Source organism: Rhipicephalus sanguineus, chromosome 8 (genome assembly GCF_013339695.2).
Source record: "Rhipicephalus sanguineus isolate Rsan-2018 chromosome 8, BIME_Rsan_1.4, whole genome shotgun sequence".
Classification (NCBI taxonomy): domain Eukaryota; kingdom Metazoa; phylum Arthropoda; class Arachnida; order Ixodida; family Ixodidae; genus Rhipicephalus; species Rhipicephalus sanguineus.
In genome coordinates this window covers 2,457,287-2,476,886 of record NC_051183.1, presented here as the reverse complement: position 1 = coordinate 2,476,886, position 19,600 = coordinate 2,457,287, and the positions used below count along the sequence as shown (strand labels likewise).

Below are 19,600 nucleotides of genomic sequence, written 5' to 3'. Positions count from 1 at the left end.
CGCCGTACCGTCAAACCACGACGCCCGCGGCCTGTCCAGTGTGGCCGCTGCCTACGGTACGGCCACGTAGAAGCGGCTTGCACTTTCTACCAGCGCTGCCTCCGCTGTGGGGGTGCCCACGAGCCCGCCGAATGCACGGCGGCAACACCGAAGTGCATATTCTGCGGCGACAAACACCCCGCCACAGAACCATGCTGCCCTCGCTGGTAGAGGGAGCGCCAACTGGCAGAAGCCCGCACCCAAGCCAGGAGAGAGCCGGGACACCATGAGGCACATCCACAACAGGGCGCCAAGAAGGCCTCAGCACCGAGCTCCTTCAGGCAGACGCATGCCTCTCAGCCAGTCAGGCAGGGTGTGCTCTTCGCTGACATCGCCGGCGGTCACTCTGGGAGTGACTCATCGGCAACACACACAGCTCCCAATGATCATTTCACCAGTGATCGGCGCGAGTCGGCGATTGCCGTGCTAGCGGCAGCAGTGCGTACAGCGCTGGAGTTCCTCCCACCCAGCTCCCCAGCCTACTCGCTGTGCGCGGCGGCTCTCGCCACACACCAGGCTCTGAACCAGCATGGCGAGTAGTCCGCACCACCGCCCCAGGCCGCGCATCCTGCAATGGAATTGCCGTTCGCTGCGCCGCCGTCATGCTGAGCTAGCGGAGCACCGGTCTCTGCGCGACTTTGACATTCTTGCTCTGCAGGAGACGCGCGCCCGCGCGGAGGACCTCTCACTTCGTGGCTTCATTGGCTACAGCGGCCCGGCAGTATGCGCGGAGAAGAGCTGTTCGGATGTGCCTTGCACGGATGCCGATCACGCCCCCGGCGCCCCCCGAGCTGCTCTGTATGTGCGCGCGTCCATCGCACACGCGTGCATCTCCTGCTTGCGGTTCTGTGACGACGACGTGGAGTGCGTGGCTGTGACGGTTCGCATGGGTGGTGTCGATACCTCGGTGGCATGTGTGTACGTCCGTCCGAACGTCAGCTGTGACTTTGCTTTCGTGCCACACCTTGCCGCGGCGCTATCAACTGACTGTGTCGTGTGTGGAGACTTCAACGCGCACCACAACAGCTGGGGCTCCGCGAAGGTAGACCTACGCGGCCGGTGCCTGTCGGACGCGATTGCCACTGCAGGCCTCGTTATCCTAAACACCGGCGAGCCAACTTTCGTCCGCCGCGGAAGCCGCCCTTCCTGCATCGACCTGGCACTGGTGTCGCAGTGCTGCTCCTACACGTGGACACGAGCCCATGACACCGCCGGGTCGGATCACTACCCCATCCTCCTCTCCCCCACTCATCCGAGTCGCGGGGCGACGCGAGTGTACGATGTGGTGAGGCGGGGTGTCTTCCGTGAGCTGTGTTCTTCCCGACAGCCCGCGAGTGACTACTTCTCGCACGTTGCTGAGTGCGCCCGCATGGCCACTACGCGTTGTGTAGTTCCAGCCGGCTCCCCATGCCCTGACATTAAGCTTCTGAACCTTCGTGCTGCTCGTCGCCGCGCACAACGCCGTGCCATTCGCACCGATCGTGCAGAACACTGGACAGAACAAAACCGTATTGACGCTGTGTGCAGACGACAAGCGCGGCACCTCAGGCGCAAAAGCTGGACGGGCGTATGCTCTTCTCTGAGTGACCCCCGCCGCCGCAACCGCGGCTGGCCCATCATGAGGTCTCTCCTAAACCCTAGGGCCCCTCGCTGCCCCGTCCTTGCGATCGCGGTGGCGCGCGGCATCACCGAGCTCGCACTATCTGAACTACTGGCAGACGCCTTTGTTCCCCCAGCCCCCGATCCTACGCGCGTAAGCGCCGAGAATCTCAGAAGCCGCCGTCCAGTTCTGTCGCTTCCTGCGCCGTCTGACGCTGCCCTTTCGGAGCACCTAGCCTGCCTGTGCGACGCAGACTTTACAGAACACGAGCTTGCTCGTGTTTTGAACCGCAGACGTCACCGCAGCGCCCCGGGACCGGACGGCATCACGCACAACATGCTGCAGAACCTCGATGACAGCCAGCGCCACCTCCTGCTCGCTGCATTCAACGAGGTCTTTCGCAGCGGCTCCCTCCCGGATTGCTGGCGTACAGCGATGGTTGTCCCGGTGCTGAAGCGCGGTAAACCGCCGCGAGACCTGAAGTCATACCGGCCGAGCTCTCTTACCTCAGTGCCGGGAAAGACCATGGAGGGGATGGCGCTTCATCGCCTACAATGGATAGCCACTGCGCGCGCCACTTTCCCACCACAACAGTGCGGCTTTCGTGCCCTGCGCGCCACAGCCGACTGCATAGCCGCGGTCGTCGGCACGCTTGAGCAGGCACTGCACGACGGTGAGACAGCCCTGCTTCTTCTGCTCGACGTGCAGTCGGCCTTTGACTGCCTACCACACGCTGCTATCATCGACGCGGTTTGTGCGCTAGGAGTACAGGGCAAATTCCTCCGGTACATCAAGGCCTTCCTCACCGAACGCTCACTGACTGTCCGTGTGGGGAGGGTGTCCAGTACCCCACGCCCTGTCCCCACCGGTGTGCCTCAGGGGAGTGTGCTGAGCCCCTTCCTATTTAACCTGGTCCTCGCACCTCTCATTGAATGCCTCCCGAAAGGTGATACGTTTGCTGTGCGCGCGGTGATATACGCGGACGACATCGCCCTGTATGTGCGCGGTCCCACCCGCTACACCAATACCGTCCGCCGGTGCCTCCAGAGTGCTCTCGTGGCCGTGGCCGGGTTCTTGGACGGCATTGGCCTGCGCATCTCGGCTGCGAAAACTGAGGCACTCCTTGTGCATCCGCGCGCCAGTGCTCGCCGCACCACTGCCACCATCACACTGCACGGTGTCCCACTGCCGTGGAAAACACACGTGCGCTACCTTGGCCTCACCATCAACCACAGACTCCAGTGGAACAACGAGGTAGGCCGTGTACGCCGTGGAATGCGCCGTGTTGAGTGCTATGTGCGTCGCATACTCGCGCGAGGTGACGGTTGCCCCGCCTCCTTCGCGATGACCATTTACGAGGCCATTGGGATAGCCAAGGTGCACTACGCGCTGCCCCTGTGCCCCCTGCGCCCCATCCAGTGGCATGCGATCGACGCCGACCACCGCCGAGTGCTCCGAATGTGCCACGGACTTCCGCGCAATTCGCGCATTGCGGACACACTCGCGGAGACCCGCGCCTGGCCGGCGTCACTCACAGGCGAATTGCGCGCGCTCTACCACCTGGAACGCCTCAACCGTGCACCGGATGGAGCAGCCATCATATCTCAGTTGCGCGCACTGCCCGACTCCCGTGTTGGCTTGCTACTCAGCACATTCGACGTCATCGTCGCGGACAGCGCTCCAAAGATTCCCCCGTGGCCTCCCCCTCCTCGGCGAGTGCCTCTCTCCATCGGGTTCGAGCTCCCGGGGGTCCGCTCCAAGCGCAACACACCCGCCTGTGCCATCGCACAAGAAGCCGCTGCAAGAATGGAACATGACCTGGAAGGAAGAGTGCAGTTTTTCACTGACGGCTCCGTGCTCCAGGACCATTATGCGGCCGCTGCCTGCACGGCACCGCAGCTGGCATTGAAGCGCCAATGCCGGCTCGCCTACCTTGCGTCCTCCACCACGGCGGAGCTGGTAGGAATTCACCTCGCTGCTGACCTCATCCGTGAATCGGCGCACATCGATCGCGCCGCGATCTACACGGACTCGCGGTCGGCACTCCGCCAGCTCGCCAAAGAAGAGCGCGCCCCACCACTCGCACAGCGTGTAGCCCTTCAACTGCACGCACTGCGAGAACACGGTTGCGACGAGGCTCTTCAATGGATACCGTCACACATTGGAATCGCGGGGAACGAAGCTGCTGACGACCTGGCGAGGACTGCACACGACCCCGCGGTTCCGCTGACAACGTACGCGGACTCCGCAGATTCAGCACGCCAGAACATCCGGCGAGAGCTCGCTCGCAACCACCCTGATGCGCGCGTAGCCTCCGGCTGCCCCCCGCGTTATCTACCGGAGGGAATGCTAAACCGAAAGGAGCGCTCCCTTCTGCTCGCACTGTGGACCGGCTCTGTCTGGCCCGCCGAGCACCGGCACCGCCTTCGCGGTGCTCCCTCACCCCTATGCGGCGACTGCGGTGAGGAAGAAACACTCCAGCATCTCCTCATCTCCTGTACCGCTCTGGCTCCGCAACGGGAGCACCTCGCGCGCGCCTTCAGGAAGCAAGGGTTACGCTGCGCGACCATGAACGATGTGCTGCACCCGGCCGGAGCCATGGACCGTGTTCGCGGTGCCCTACGCGCGGTGCTCGAGTACATTGATGCCGCGCAACTCGCAGACCGCCTCTAGGCCGTGCTTAGCGCCTGACCAGCAACGACAACGACGGATCTCCCCGCTTCCTCTGCCCCCAGCCCTCTACCTGTTGTGACCTTCCCTTTCCTACCACCTCCTCCCCTTTTACCCTCCTTCCCCTAAAGTGACGCGGTTGTGGTGTCCTCGACTGAGAGACAGTTACTGCGTCACTCCCCCACCTTTCTATTTTCCATTTTCTATCAAGAACCTCTTCTCGCCACCGCTGGACATGACGTCATCACTAACTACTTAAAACTAACACGCCAGGGATGACAAGGCGCCTTTGACAAAGATAGGTCCCCTATCGAAACGTCGGCCAGCCTGTTCTGAGGCACTTTCTCCTGTTTGTAACCAAGCCCACTCCGTGTATCCATCTGTCGGCTCCCTTCTTGATCTTGGACTTCATTTCTCACAAGCATTTCAGTGTAGCCTAAAATAAATATTATTATTTTAGTTTCGATCAGCCACATCTATTCCTTCTTTCCTACAAGGTTTTTCTTGGTTCAAATTTCCCCATATTACTTGTTGCCGCACGTAATACACATTCGGAAATTGCGACCTGCTGTGGCGATCTAAAAATCAGGTTCTCTTCCGCTTCTCAATCCAATCGAGCGTGTGCGATCGCTTAAATTTAAAAAGAAAGGAAAGTAGAAAAAAAAGTAAATAAAAACGAGCGACCCCCGGGGTAGGTGTTCCCGGCTCAATGCATCCGCTGATGTGCCTCGCGGCCTGTCAGGGTGACTACACCTCGCAGCTGTTTTATTGCTTTGCAGCTAGCGGGATTCATTCCGTCTCTGGCCTTCCACCTAGCGTCGTACCGAAGCTACACAGGAGCTTTGAACAGCAATCGCTCGTCGTCTGATCGGACGTACCGACGTTTTCCACCGCCGTAAGTACTCCAAGAAGTCCCAGTCTTGAGTTTTCATTTTTCTTTACAATGAGGAGCTCTTTTTTTTTTGTCTACTCATACGTGACTAGAACTATCTGTCATACAGCATCGATGCCAAGGCCACGCGTAATACGTATCGAGAAAGCCTAGCCCTTACAGTGATTAGAACAAAGGCTTGCCTGCAACATATGAGCGGGTACCTTTCCACGGGGCCGCAACAACGCACCACTGCGGTAGGGGTAGCAGAGCACAACAGTCCCAAAACTAAGGCTAAATTCCCGGTTTGAAAATACCTTAACCACAATGCATGAGTTCATGAGGCACGCCGCACAACGGGGCACAACGCCTGCATATTTCTTCAAGAAAGAGGAACATAGAGGAAAGGAAGATAATCACAAAGCGAATTAATGCTTGGCTGGTTGTCGAAACCATTAGCGGAGTAAGCAAGCGCCCGGTTACCTGATAACAGTTGTCTGAACAACGTTTATTTTTATTTTCGCCTCCTCCAGCTACCCTTGTCCCATGAGGAGCACGGATGTTATTTTGCGGGGCGGTTATGTTGATCGATTGCATCTATTACGCTTGCTGAACTCGACGGATGCGTCTTTCTTTTTGTGAACTCTCTGTAATGGGCGTGAACAAAACTCGCAACAGAGCGATGCAACTAGCCTCTTTGCATAATCGGCAGCCAGCAAATCGCTGACATTGACGACTGCTACGAGTGGCCAGGGTTGCACGAAATATCTGTACAATTTAAAGTTTTTCGGTTAGTGCACTTTTATAGAGGTTATGCGAACGCAAACGCTTACCCTCAGGCAGGAAGCTGTAAACTTTCGTCGTATTGTCCTCACAAATTCTTGTCTTCCGCCTCTATGGTACGGTAGTTATTGTACTCGTCTGCTGACCGGAAAGTCGCGGGCTCGATCCCAGTCGCGGCGATCGAATTTTGATGAAGGCAAAATGCCAGACGACCGTGTACTGTGCGATGTCAGTGCACGTTAACACCAGATGGTCGCCATTTCCGGAGCCCACCACTTCTGCGTGCCTCATAACGATATCGTGGTTTTGGCACGTAAAACCGCATGTATTATTATTATTATTATTATTATTATTATTATTATTATTATTATTATTATTATTATTATTATTATTATTATTATTATTTTATTTTATTTTCGATACTGCCAGTCTCATACGAGACCAAAGCAGAAGGGCATCAGTTCTTGGATACACAATACAGTTTTCAGTTTCACGTTTATACAGCGGCATATTTGTCAGAACGTGTAAGAATGGTTGGAGGCAGAAATGCCTGTAGGGGTCTCGAGGCAAAATTCAATAAGTACATTCTGAAAAAGTGGCGTTAATTGTATACAAACACTGAGCAATCGGTACATACTTAAAGACGGCATAGAAGACAGCTCTTATCTAGTAGACAATACAACTCTAGTTGTACACATACACAAGAGCACTGGGAACAATACACCAGAAAAATACACACTTAGGTAACTTTGAACCAGTTCCTGCATCCAGCAAACAAATTCGTTTACGCGCAATTGGACTCGAACATTTATTCCACAAAAAATAACTGCTAGTAAAATGACAATACAACACTAGTTGTACACAAACACAAGAGCGCTGGAAACAATACACCAGAAAAATACACACTTAGGTATCTTTGAACCAGTTACTGCAACCAGCAAAACAAAATTGTTTACGCGCAATTGAACGCGAACATTTATTCCACAAAAATAACCGCTAGAAAAAACGATAATACGGCTCATCAAAAGAGAAAAAGATAACTGGAAAATTATTTGCAGAACATGTCCTCGATTTTTGAGGTGAACTCTGACAATGATTGTATACTGGTAATCGAGGAATCTAGACTATTCCATTCTCTTATTGACAGGGGAAAGAATGAATGCTTGAAGCAATCGTTGTACAAGGTGTATTCTGTAATAGTGAACGCATGTTTGTGTCTTAGTTCTCTGGATTCTGCTAGGGAGATGTATTTTGATGCATCGATGCGGCTGCGGTTATGAAGCAGGTTGTGTAGAAATTTTAATCGTGCCAGTTTTGCTCTTGTCGCTAGCGTAGGAAGACCGCAAGATTCTAAGAGGTTAGTGGGCGAGTCGGTGCGTTTATACTTGTTGTAGATAAACCTTACGGCCTTCCTTTGTACCCGTTCTAACCTTGCGATATGAGTGGCATATTGAGGGAACCAAACAGTGTTGGCGTACTCTAAAATTGGACGAACGAATGTTGTGTAGGTTAAGAGCCTAGTTTGTATCGGTGCAAGTGGGAGACGCCTTCTTAAGAAAATCAGCTTGCGCAAAGCGGCAGCTGTGACGTTATTTATGTGTGCTTCCCATCTCAGATCGGAAGTTAATGTAACACCGAGATATTTCTGCAGCGTGACTCTTTGTAAAGGTGTGTTGTTTATTGTGTAAGTAAACTCAGAGGGTGCCTTTTTTCTGGTCACCGTCATACAGACCGTTTTTGTTAAGTTTATCGACATTTGCCATTCTTCACACCAGTGAGCAATTTTTTCCAATGAACTATTTAGTGCCTTGTGGTCATCGCTGTCTTTAATTTCCCTGTAAATAACGCAGTCGTCAGCGAAGAGCTTAATTTTGCAGTCTATGTCGGCTGTAATGTCATTTATATAGATAAGAAATAATAATGGCCCAAGGACGGAGCCTTGGGGCACACCCGACTTTACAGAAGCCGTCCCTGATAATGCGCCTTCGTAAACCACAAACTATTATTATTATTATTATTATTATTATTATTATTATTATTATTATTATTATTATTATTATTATTATTATTATTATTATTATTATTATTATTATTACCATCATCATTGCAAATCCTTGATATCGTTCCGTCGACAGGGTATGTCGCCAATAGTATCTCATGAACGACCACTGTTACAATATGCATAAAGTTTAAGGTAACAAATGCAAGCAAAGATCTAAGTGTGCTTTACAAGCTTGTCGAGTGAGTTGTAAGATGGCCTGACGTGACTTCGGTATCCAGTAGCGGGGCGAGGTACATTCGAAGAATGCCAACGTGAAGCCTTAGAAAGAGGCAAACCTAGGTTTGACATGGACGCCGTTTGTGAGAGCTTAGTGAAGCTACACCGAGAAGGACAGAGTGTTTTGGGCTTCAGAGATGCAATGCGCGTGCTATTGAAGAGCTTAGAATCCACGGTATGGTGCTCGCGCTGTGTCCGGTTCTCATTGTGCCTCGCCGCAGCCGCGTCTCTCCCTCACCCCCGCTTGGTCTACGCCGGCCGCTGGTAGCCACGGGCAAAGTTGGCGTGCTCCTAAGTTCGAACAGAGACGGGTTGGATTCCAGAAGCCACACCATCCACATTTCAGCAGAAGTGAAGTGAAAGCACCCCTGTACATAATCCGATGCACGTTAAAGGGGCCATGGCAGTGGCGTAGGCAGAATTTTTTTTCGGGGGGGGGGGGGGGGGGCACCTCCTTGATCCGACATCCGACATTGGGTCTGGGCAGATAAGTGGGTTCAAGTCTCACTTTGAGCTCTGTATCCCATGGGAAAAAAATTCGGGAGGTGGGGGGCACGGGCCCGATGTTCCAACCCAATTTTCGATCAATATCTGTGTTATGCGGCTTGATTCTTGTCCAGTCACAAACAAGCAGGCCAAATTTTAGCCTATTTGTTCGAGCACTTTGTTTATAACTGAATATTTTTATAAGTATGCGAGCGCCTTGAGAGTCGGGCAACCCTGACGCACTCGCGAGCCGTGACGTAACAAGCTTCCTGCTGTGCAAGCGTCTGTATTTCCGGCGAACGATATTGTTCCGTGGTCAGTTGCGCGTGCAGTCGAGTTATTTCAGCTTTGTTCAGCTTGGCATTGAAATTGAACGATTTGCAACGGCTGAAACTTTGGTAGAAGATGACGGCTCCACCCCACGCAACACATGACGTCACACACGCCGTCGCAGAGTGGCGTTCACCGGCGGTGTGCGGGTTTTATAGCCGGCGACTTCTCGGGCCTATTTTGCACTGAAATATTCTTTTACACTTCATTTTTCATAAAATAAAAAAGGACACGAAAATAGAGAGAACAGGAAATATTACAAAGGAAAAAAAGAGAGAGAGGGAAAAAAGAAAAGAAACAGAGAAGAAAAAAATAGAAGGAAAGTGAAGAAAGAAGGGAGGAAAGAACACGAAAACGAAAAGGAAGATAAGAAAACCAAATTGACCAAGTATGTACTGGACATATTGCTATCACTCATTATCATCGACGCGGCCTGGCTAATTTGGCAATTATTATATGACTGCACTTTGTGTGATTATACTACATGTGCTTGTATTGATGTGATTTGAAGCCGATACAGCGCATCTTTATTGCGTTCTGATAATAATATATTATATTATTGAACTTATATGTGTAGGGACAATAGACCCCCTGCTTCTATTTTTCGCTAAACATCACAAATTCTTCGGTAAACGTGGGTGCTATCCAGGACACTGTCAAATACCAGCATCTTGTCAAATTTCGTAACCGCGGCATTTTAAGCCTATTGGAGAGGCCGCAGCAGCCGTCCGGGCCAATCAGACTTGAGCAATGGCGGAATTCGACAACAAGGCGGAATTTGACAATGTCCAGAATAGGGGCCGTGTCATGGCCCTTTTTTTTTATTGATATGATATATAAGGAGATGTTGGCGCACAATTATGGCGCCGGCTACTCCTTAGCCCTTGAGTGAAACTTGAACACGTATCTTAAAGTAAAACATACAAGGCAGTTCATGCAAAATAGAACACTCGGGCACACATACGCAAAAACACACTTATAGGCACATATCACAACAAAATGATAAAGAAATGTTCCAAAGACAGCGAATGAAGTCTCTGATAATGTCCGTCGTTAATATTTGGTCCGACCAGCACAAAACAGCAGAGCACACGTCTGGTCTTTAAGAAGATGTATTCGCTCGTGAGTACATTACAGTCGATACGTTATTCACTTCAGCACACACATATGATGGATGTCATATGAGACTGCGCATAATAAGTACGACATGTGTTACACAAATGAAAGTGCGGTATTTCTTAGTACTTGTCAGCAATGCCGCTGTCTTGTAAGAAACGTGTTAACGCTTTTAAAGCTTGCGTCTGTAAAACTCTAGTTGGCCACGGGCCCAGAAGTTTCCTCAAGCTAAACGGTCTGCGGTCTAATGCCAACAGTTCCGATTTAAGACGGCGTCGCGGCGTGTCATGATGTGGACAGTCTATGAGAAGGTGACATACGTCTTCATCTATAAATCCACATTCGCATTCGGGAGTTTCAGCTCTACCAATTCTGTGCAAAAAATGTTTTGTGTATGCGGTGCCTAGCCTCAATCGGTGAATAAGACTTTCCATACTTCTATCTAATGCTAGCGTAATTTTGAATTCAATGAATGGATCGATGTGATATAAATCACAGCTCTTTGTACTTTGGTGAAACCAAGCAGTTTTGCTCATTCTGAAAGTTGTAGCCTTTATAAGACCACGCAATTCATTTTTCGAAAGTGGTAAAGAAATAGTAACATCTTTACGATGTGCTTGTCGTGCCGCTTCATCGGCAGCTGTGTTTCCAGGATGTTGCAATGGCCAGGTATCCATTGGAATTCGATTTCATGTTGTGCCTTGCTTGCTTTGGTGAGCTCTTTCAGCGTTTCGTATGTCATGCTATCACTAATTACTGTCGTGTTTGTACTCGAGAGTGATCTTAATGCGGCCTGTGAGTCGCTGAAAAGTACCCATTTTCTCGCGTCTGCTGCCGAGTTTATAAATTTTATAGCATACAGAATAGCGAAAAGCTCTGCTGTAGTAGATGACGTCGTACGACATAATTTAAATGATTCCTGAATATTGACCTGTAGTATGATAAATGCCGATGTTGAAGATGTTGTGATACTTGAGCCATCTGTGTAAACCTGTATGTACCCTGGATACCGCATGTGTATCTGATAAAGCGCTAGTTGTTGAGCAGCTTGGATGAACATGTCTCTCTTTCTGATAATGCCATCTACTGAGAATTCAATGCTTGGTATTGCAAGTAGCCATGGAGGATAGTCCATTTCAGAGCTCCAAATTTCATTTCTTGGTAATATATGTACATTACTCTGTATTTCTGCATGAGCATTGCTTTTATCCCTTCGTAAAATCTCCAGTGCCAATGGGTGGTCCTTGTGTTGCGTCTAAAGCGACGCAACACAAGGACCACCCATTGGCACTGGAGATGGCCCCTTTAAAGAACCCCTGGTGGTCAAATTTCATCCCGCGTTCCTCACTGCAGGAGTGCCTCGTAATCGGATCGTGGTTCTGGTGGGTAACGGCATACTTCAATTCAACAAATTTCTCTGGTTGAATTCTTTGTTGCGCGCTCTTTTTCTGTCACAATGCAGCATAACCAACACAACCAGCCATCCGCGCTCCTCATTTTTATCACTCCGATCGTTCATGTATCGTAAATTAAGTATACATTTTCGTCTTTTTCATAGCCTTCTGTTGCAGTAAACTTAACTGCTGAGGCTATTAAGCTGAAGCTATCGCCGGCATAACCACTGGATTTCATTTGGGTGGGTTATTTCTTTAGGACTTATCTATTCGCTCATTTTTCTTCTTTTTTTTCATAAATGTGCTCTGCGCACAAAAGATTAGTTAATTCCACGCTAACCCGCCACGGTGGTTATGGTTATGGTGCTTGTCTGCTGACTAGACAGTCGTGGGATCGAATCCCGACTTCGGCGGCCACATTTCGATTGAGGTGGAATGCCAGAGACATGCGTTGCTTAGACTTAGGTGCACGTTAAAGAACACCAGGTGGTAGAAATTCCTGAAGCCCTTCATTACGACGTCTCTCATGATCATGTCGTGGTTTTTGGACTTAAAAACCCAACAGTTATTATTATTTCCAGGCTACCTTTGCGCCGCTGCCATTTTGGCCGCTATGTGCGGCGTGCCCGCCATAAGGCTGATTATGTAAATTAAGATTCCTTTATTTAGCACTGTGCAACACGACTGAGCTCAACATACCTTTAAAAATAAAAGGGAAAACTAAAATTTCCCCAGTTCTAAGGAGTTGTTTGCCTGCCCCACTAAAAATTCTCCAGTTCTAAGGAGGTGTTTGCCCCTTAACGCGTCCGCTGTTTTATCTAGCTGCGGCTTGTCTGGCTGATTGCATTGTCAAGCTATTCTGTTGCTCGCCGCTCCGTCAGCATTCACTTGTGTGTGGCCCGCTGGCTAGGCACTGTTGCACTACCAAGCAGGGAGCCGTGAGCAGCTGTTGTTCTTTGAAGAATTGGCACTACCCGCGATTCTCAGTGCCGTGAGTACTCCGAGAAGGTTCTTGCGTCTTCGTAGATGTTGCAAGGGCTTACTTCAGGCCTTGTTGGCGCTTTCCGCGTTTTTTGAGTGTTGCACTGTGCGTGGACACTTTGACGAAACTACTCGATTAATCCCTGAATCAGCAACTATTCATATGCCTGGTCGAGATTGCGTCAGTACCCCGTCACTATCTTCGACAAAGAACTAGTTTTCTCGATGCCAATGTACTTGCGCATGCCTGAGTATTGGTTTTTTTTTTTTTTTTCAATGTATAAATGTGTGTATTCCGGCCTCAAATAAATCATTTATTGAAGATTAGCGCTTGTGTGTGTCCCCCTTCGTCTTGTCCTGTCTTGATAAGTCTGTGCTAAATACCTAATATAGTCGTACATCTTCAATGCAGGCGCGTTTCTTTCACTACTCTGCGATATGTTCAATTTGTTGTCCATGCGGCCTCAATAAAGCAAATTTGTTTGAAAAGCTGTTGACAAACGTATGCCAATCTGATCAAATTGTATATACGGGCTGAGACAGACGAAGCGCTGACTAACAACCACGCTTTTTTTTTCACACACCGCAACATATGCGGTTCCTTGTCCGAAAACTATATATATAACTGTGTGCATATGTTACTGTACATTGCTGTAAGCTGTATGATATATAGTACAGTACATTGTATATATTTCTGCTTGTTAAAAAATGAACTGTGGTTGATAGTCAGCGCTCCGACTTCCGGAGTCTGTTTGTTCCGCTCCTTGCGCTGTCAGCCAATTCTTGTATATCCAGAGAAAAATTTTTATCACCTTTATGGATGCAAAAGGGTGTTCGGTTGTCTCATTGCTAACACCAACGCTTAAGGGGCAATACCAAATAGTAAACAGGAACAAAATGGTCATTTTTACCAACTTTTCATTGCAAGCAAAAATTACGATAGCTGCTACAATCGACGCGAAAAGCTGGATGAATAAATTTTGCAGCCATCATTGCCTAATTGTCGCGTCAGGTACTTCTGTGCGCATTATTACGAAGTTCTTCACGAAACACTTCCTCATAGTGCCCTTAGAGTTCGCTATCCTGTGTAATAAATCTTTTTGTAGACTACATTACGGATGGGTTTCGGTGCAGCCATGTTTGACCTTGCCATGGGGCCTTGCAATATTAGATCTTGCCATTTTTTATCTTGAACGACTAAGCAAACAGTGCTGCGGTGGGTGTATACACGTGAAAACGGTTGGGCTGGTGCGTTCGGCGTTTCCTGACCTTATCGGTTGACGTCAGGACATACAAAAATAAGAAAATTTCATTTAACATCCCAAGGTGACGGCGCCCACATTTCTTACGTATACAATAGTCTATAGCCGTAAAGATTAGACAGTTTCCACTTGGTCAACAGAACGCCCGTAAAGGCGTGAATTTTTTTACGGTGTACTATTGTGTCCAGTATGAGCGTTGACACGCGTGTGCGTGGCAAATAGCCCTAAACCCGACGCGGGGCGATTCGCGGAGGCCGCTGTCTGAAGTGGGAAGGACGCCGCGGTCCCGCTAACTGTCGCCTCGATATAGCGCTGATACAAAGCGTCAGCTGAATGCGTGTCAGCGACCGCTCGCGATAAGGCGGGCAGCCCCCGCAGAGGGCGACAGGCCTCTATAGTACCGCGTTTACAACCGCTTGTGCGCGCGTGTGTCACGCACAAAATCAAGATACGGCGAAGCAGAATAAAGCGAAATAGTGCTGCTTCTTGCTCCGCGTGGACGCTGCAATGGGCGCTACGTTATCAAGCTGTTATCCAAGATCGACCTTGTGTTATCTGTCTCATGCGTTCAGCGTCTCGTAGAAGAACGCCAGGCCTGCGCTGCACACGCAGCAAAATCACATCGAAAGCAGTAGGAGCTGTCTTTCTAGAGCCTCTTGTAAACTCTCCTGGGGCGTGAAGGAACGTGAGCTCGGGCATGCTGGTATTCCATGTTAACGCCTATAGCGCACAGAGGGACAAAAACACAGAGGTACTACGCGGACACAACCACTGTTGGAAGGTACCCACCACGCCATAAATCATCATTATTTTGGGAAGTAAGGTAATACCCACTGTGCCATTGCTGCAAAACGCTATCGCGTCCAACCGCCACACAAAATGCAAATTGGCCTCCAAACATGGAGACAACAGGCAGTCAGAAAAAATTGGAGGTAAACAGCGCGAAAGACGAAGGACCAGGCAGAGAAGGACACAAACAACAGCGCTGTTGTTTGTGTCCTTCTCTGCCTGGCGCTGTTTCCCCCCAATATGTCGTACCAACTCGCCCAAGCAACCACTTCAGCTTAGAAAAAAAAAAGTGTTGCGTGCTCAGTCGCCTTACGTAGTCGCCACTGTGCATGCGCGTTCCGCTTATCACTTTCCGGTCTTGCTTTCCGGCCCCTTGTTTTTATAACAGAGTGCGTAACTAACCAGTCTCCAAAAAGTATTTCGCTTTTATCTTGTGAAGATCCGAGTGCGTGATTCGCTTGCGTTTGGATTTTCGGAGGACAAACCCAAATACAGATGCAAGTTTGTTCTTAAGCACCTACGGCGTGCTTAAATAAGCCCAATGTACCCAAAGCATGGGTACCCAATTTTAAGTCCCTTTTGTTAAACAGTAGCGTGAAATACAATAATTAAAGATTATTTGGTAAAAGACAGCAAGAGGGCGTGGGGAAGGTTCTACATTCATGTACACTACATTAAAGATAGCTTTGTCTTATGATTAACAACTGTGGATGCAAACAAACTTTAGTGACGATCCCGACGCATGCTTTGTTGTGAATCTGATGCACGCGTCGCGGGCGTCCGTATAGCACAAACAACGTTTCTCTTGCAAACGGGTCCCTGCTCTTTACAATAATGTTGCAACTAAGGCGTAAAATTATCAGACTAAAATTCATGTTTTTGCTGAAAAATAACCGTTTATCCCTTAACCCGCAGCCTTTCATAACTCCGCTCGAAGCACGCCGGACAAGGCATCGCCACGCTGAATCTTACGCCTTGTAGCACTAAAACCAACCCAGTATTTAAGTATTCATTTTTTCCGCGTACAATAACAGACTGGAACAACTTGCCTTGTGAACAGCTGCCCAAGATTAACGCTATTGCACAGTTAAGATGTTAAGTTTTTTTGTATATGCTTTGTATATGCCTTGTATATGCTTTGTATATGCTTAGTTTATATGCCAACTTTTGTATTGTTTCCTTTTTTTTCGTTCCATACTTACAATGTTGTTTCCCTCTTGTTATTATAATTTGTACTTCCCATGCCCCTCCTGCTTGGGCCCTTACCTGGGCCTGCAGTATGTCATAAATAAATAAATAAATAAATAAAGAATATCTCAGAAAGTCGAAGTAACGTATCGCGCCTTGTGCACAGCTTCTGACCCGAATACCCGTGTTAAGGATTTCCCGTAACCTCACGCGGGGCCCCCACAGTAGCCTCCTGTGGGGTCCACAAAGACGAAACATCTCAGCGTTGGGACGCAAGTCCGCTTTCTACAGGGTCTTAAGGCGTCTCTCTCAGCCCCCCACGCAGGCACCCAGTCCTCCCCTCCTGTCAACGTAACGGTACACCACACCACCCTCCCGGGTTTCGGCACCAAAATGTTATGTAAACTTCTTGTTCTAATTTTAATCGAAGCTTTCATAACAACCCGAATGTGGTGGGTCTGACCCTGCCGCGGCGGTCGCATTTTGATGAAGTCGTAATGCTAGAGACTCGCTTACTCAGATTTAGGTCTTCGTTAGACAACCCCAGGTGGTCGAAATTTCCGGAGCCCTCCATTACGGTGTGCCTCATATTGATGCCGTGGTTTCGGCCCATAAATCCCCGAGAATTATTAATTATTGCTGCACTCCCAGCTTTGGCCAGCACATCTTACATAATGTTTCGCAGTAAACTCTGAAACCCCGGTATGCGAGAAAAATCCCCACCCTTAAACCATGAGGACATGAATGACCAGTGGAGCTTGAACAGGCGCACCCGGTGTTCATGACTGGATTTAACAGGCTTAAGCCTCCGTGCCTTTTTTTCTTTCTTCTTTCTTTTTTGCTGAGTCGTGAAGAGACGGACACGCTTGGCTGGGAAGACAGATGACCAGCCCACACGCCACAGAAGTGATACAGAATTTTGGCTAAAGGTACAGAAAGGCACTAAATTTTCATGCAAGGTAGTACACAAAAATTTTGCGTATGCTTCTTTAAAGCTTTCCGTTTAAGCACCATACGTTTCTTTGCCGCGACATGCGTCGTCTTGTCTGGCTCTCCGCATGCGCTCGGTGCATAGTGCACGACCATGAGGAGCCATTTGAGCAGCATGCGTCTTTTTGCTGCATCCCCCATTTCATAACACTTCAGCCGACCAGTGGTAAGTAGTGAAGTTTGACCAATTTCTGTGGTGCATACGCTTTTGGCCGCGGACAACGTCTTCATTTTTATAGAGAAGTGGCCAGCAGCGAGGTTTGTCTAATTTCGGTGGCGCGTACCTGCGTTGGGCCTGTTCTGCCTACGGGACATCCGTTTCGCCTCGGCATGTACAGCTTAGCTGTAGAACGCTACGTGAATATTAGAGTCAAAGGCACAGCTGCGTCAGTTCAATCTACTTCGTGCTGCGCAGAATATTCGACCCGTTAATGAGAAGCAGCACATCCACACAGCGCAATACACACCGCACGGACGTTACCGGTTGAATGGCCTCTCCCAATGCAGATGCGACAGTTTCTCTTGATTTTTCTTACCGCCAGCTATGCCTAACACACGTTATCATATCTGACCGAAAGCAACACACAGGGCAATGGCAACACGTACGTGTTTGTTTATTGAGTAAGGTATACCATACAGCAGTAATCTCAAACACGCGCTGTGCTGGTCGCATCCGGCCCGGCCCAACCCACATATTACCGTGTTCGTAACATATATATTTTCTTATAACTTTGTGACTGAAGTTTTGGGACAATGCTATGGCACCCTCATTGTTTTCCAGCATATTACGATTAATAACGGTTTTTTGTGACATGCTACGCCCACGTGATTGGTCTGAAGTATTTCGTTCGAGAGGCACACCGTGCCGCCACTGTGCCTTGAAACATAACCGTGGAACAAAAGCTCTATAACTCAGAATCGGCGTGACGGTTTTAGTCATTCGGCAGATTGGCATCGATATTTTCCTCAAATCCTGACGCAACACCCCTTTCATAAACGAACCATACATGAGATATGGGAAAGGCCTTCTTTCAAACATTATCTGAACTTTTGTTCAAACTACCCCCCCCCCCCAACTCCCTCCTCTCCAACCTTCTTCGTTGTCCCGGCCCTTGTGGTACTGAATTTCGTGACCGCGGCCCGCCAGCTGAGGTGAGTTTGAGACCTCTGCGATGCAGTAAAGGCACAGTAACGATACAATAAACCATGAGTAACGTACACGGTACAGTAAAGGCAGCAGGGGACTTCTACACTTAACGGCGCGCAACCAAGAGTAGCCAAGCAACTCTGATTGGAAGTAATGAAGATTCGAGATTCAGTGCTTAGCAATGATGTCAGCGAGGCTCGAAAGACGTGCTCGTAGGATCGAGGCTACAGAATTACTCTTCATTTTTTTAATAGATCGCGTGTATGAAATTACGTACGAGCGCAAGTATTACCAAGGAAGTTGTAAGAATTTTAATTCAATGCTAATCGACAAAATGTGTGGGAGTCACAATAAATGTTAACACTGCAGTAAAAGGCCCATTAGCTTCCTTACACTGCTGTACAAAATATTCTTCACGGTAATTTCTCACAGAGTCAGGCCAACGTTTGATCTCAAACAAACAACATCACGGCCTCCGAGATCATCGCCACGCTGGCCAAACGTCCTAGAGGCCATGGGGAAGCTCGTAGCGCAATACAACAACGATGTAGGCTGTCTTCACGAAGTGTTCTTGAACAATGAATAAAATCCGTCCATTTAAATGGCTAATTAAAAAAAATTTCCAGAGCACAACCTACCTGCTTATATTTTGACAATTCAGATATATCCGATAAACACCGAATTTAACGACCAATATGACCCTGTTCCGCTCTTAATCGAAAGGGCGTGTTCTAAGCGGTCATTGATACATCGGCATGTTTGGCCGATATAAGCTTTACATCACGTGAACAGTATCTCGTAGACCTCACCCATCGCACTTTTAACAATGGGCTTGTCACGCACGGAGCGGGAGACGTCAACGTATGTACACTCCAAGACAAAAGGGTGTTTAAAGGGTGCGTGGTTAGTCTCTTTGGACCACACCATTAATCCCTTTAAGGAATAATGGCGGCGGGTCTAACTGTTAGTCCCCATGCAGCTAACGCTTAGTCCCGACAGTTCAGCTAAGTGGACTAACATTTAGTCCACACATTTACACCTTACCGGACAACCGTTAGTCCCCGCAGTTGCACCTCGCCCGACGAACAGTCGGTTCATTCAAATACTTCATTCGGATGAACCTTTTTATCCCCATTTCAGATAATCCGTTAATCCCCACAGATGATTTTCTACAGTTACTCTCCACAAGGCTTAATAGTTCTTTCGCGCGTTTTTTTTTTTTTTCTTGTTTCGCGGTGAGCGACAAATGGCGCGGCAAAGAACACGCGAAAAAATATTTAGTCATGCGTGTATCACTGCTTTCACAGTCAATGCGACAACGAAAGAGAAAAGTGAGACAATAAAACGTTTTACTTTTCTCTATACATATGAAGTTTCTGCTTTCTTTCCTTGAATTCTCCGTAAAATGTGCAATACAGGTCCAGCCGCGTGGCCATATCTCGCCCTTTCCTTTTTGTGAAGCTGCTCCAACGGAAGCGGCAGATGAATGGCATTGCACGTGCCAGCGCACACATCCTTCTGCACGTTGTGCACAACGGCTGCATCCTGCAAAGCACAAAAGGATTGCAAATAGTAACACGTGACAGCGAGGGTGAAGGTGAACGCACATGTCAAATACGTGCAAGGGGAAATAAAAACACACGTCTAAAATATGGCATGCAAATAATTTCACCATG

The 19,600-nt window shown here is 48.8% G+C and overlaps 1 protein-coding gene across 1 annotated transcript in view; it reads left to right on the top strand.

Annotated features, from left to right (window-relative positions):
• Positions 1–12,463: 12,463 nt before the first annotated feature.
• LOC119401220 (uncharacterized) overlaps positions 12,464–19,600 on the top strand; it is a 62,910-nt gene continuing 55,773 nt past the window's right edge. The window contains exon 1 of the mRNA XM_037667901.2: positions 12,464–12,558. The gene's annotated coding sequence lies outside the window, so the exon portion shown is untranslated. The remainder of the gene's footprint in view (positions 12,559–19,600) is intronic.